General features: G+C 47.7%; 1 protein-coding gene across 6 annotated transcripts in view; it reads right to left on the bottom strand.

Annotated features, from left to right (window-relative positions):
- GRIK2 (glutamate receptor, ionotropic, kainate 2) overlaps nt 1-1999 on the bottom strand; it is a 580918-nt gene that overhangs the window by 227051 nt on the left and 351868 nt on the right. The gene's annotated exons all lie outside the window — the stretch shown is intronic.

The following is a 1999-nucleotide window of genomic DNA, read 5'->3' on the forward strand; positions in this document are numbered from 1 at the left end:
TGAGGGCCCCCCCCCCCCCCCCCCCGAGTGCACAAATTTTTGTGCACCGGGCCTCTAGTACATATATAAAAGCCTAAGAGACCATCCAACCATCTGACCGTCCAACCGGTAGCTATGATGTGCACTGACCATCAGGGGGCAGATGCTCAATGCAGGAGCTGCTTAGCTGTGGTGACTTGGCAGCTGTGGTTCTCAGGTGACACACATGGAACCAGAGAGGAGGGAGCCCGATTCTGAGGTGTGTCACCTGAGAACTGTCCTCTCGCAATCTGGGACCCCTCATGGGATGTCGAAGAGTTGGTTTCAGCCTGATCCCTGCAGGCCAGGCCAAGAGACCCTATCGGTGCATATAGTGCACAAATTCGTGCACCAGGCCTCTAGTATTAAAATCAGTAGATAGGAGGGGGACAACCAAGATGGCAGCATAGGTAAGCACCTGTACTTGCTGCCTCTTACAACCATATCAAAACTCAAATTAAAAGACAAAACAAATATCATCCAGAACCACAGGAAATCTGGTTGAGTGGAAGTTATACAACTAGGAGGAAAGAAAAAAAGCACATTGAAACTGGTAGGAGGTGCAGAGGTGCAGAAGTGCGAAGGTACAGAGGCACGTGAAATGGGCTGGCAACTGGGTGCACTGTGGAGGGAGATACAAGCTTCCGATTGCTCTGAACTCCAGTTACGGGCGAGACTCTGGGGACCCAGACTCATATGGGGAGCATTTGGTCAGAAAGCAAGGGTGGCTTTCTCTCAGAGGTGCTCGCAGCGATCATTGTTCCTGCATGGGGCTGTGGGACACAGAGACCCAGGGACCTCTCCAGGGAAGGTCTGACTAGCATCCATTGCTGTTTGCTCTGCCCTGGTGATTCCCTGAGAGCCTTCCCTACCCAATTTACAACCCCACTCAAGCTGTGCCCAGAGGCTTTTGCATATGAATGGCCTGTCATTTTGCAACCTAAGACCTAACAAATTGCAGGTGGGTCAGAGAACTCCAAAGCTTCTGAAAGGCCTAAGACCCTGCAGCAGCAGTCTTGCTTCACAGCTGGGCCTCATCTGGGCACTTCCAAAACCCAAACAAAGAGGAGGAATCTGCAGATCTCTCTGTAGCTCCTGCTGGGTGGTCTCATGCAGTGGCTGATTTTGCACCTCCTTGGGGATCCAAGAGTCAGTGTACCCAGTGGTCAGAGTGAGACCATCCAGATTATAACTCTTCACATCAATAAGCAACACTCAAGGGGCAGACTTGGTGAGCAACAAAGCCCCACTGAAGCAAGTCCGGTCCCATAAGGGTGTCTCCAGCACAGAAGTTCATTGTAGACCTAGCTGGTCCTCACAGCTATTTGGCCTGGAGGTCAATTCCTCCCAGTGATATCAACAGCAATCAAGGCTTAACTACAACAAGATTGTGCACACAGCACACAAAGGGGTGCACCAAGCGTGTCAAAATTGGGGAGGCTGAGCCACTGGGCCCTATAGGACACCTAGCACAGAAAGCCACTCTATCAACACAGGGAAGCAGCCAAAATGTGGAGACAAAGAAACAGGTCACAAATGACAGAAATGGAGGAAAGCAAACTACTGGGTATAGAGTTCAAAACCAGGGTTATAAGATTATGCAAGAATCTTCTAGAAACCTCTGAAAAATATAATGAGACCCTCAAGGATATGAAAAAGGACCAATTAGAAATTAAGCATACACTGACTGAAATAAATAATAATATACAAAGATCCAACAGCAGACTAGATGATCCCAAGAATCTAGTCAAAGATTTGAAATATGAAGAAGCAAAAAACACCCAACCAGAAAAGCAAAAAGAAAAAAGAATCCAAAAATATGAACATCGTGTAAGGAGCCTCTGGGACAGCTTCAAGCATACCAACATCCGAATTATGGGGGTGCCAGAAGAAGAGAGAGAGCAAGATATTGAAAACCTATTTGAAGAAATAATGACAGAAAACTTCCCTTACCTGGTGAAAGAAATAGACTTACAAGACC

The sequence above is a fragment of the Myotis brandtii genome, unplaced genomic scaffold (genome assembly GCF_000412655.1).
Source record: "Myotis brandtii unplaced genomic scaffold, ASM41265v1 scaffold8, whole genome shotgun sequence".
NCBI lineage: Eukaryota > Metazoa > Chordata > Mammalia > Chiroptera > Vespertilionidae > Myotis > Myotis brandtii.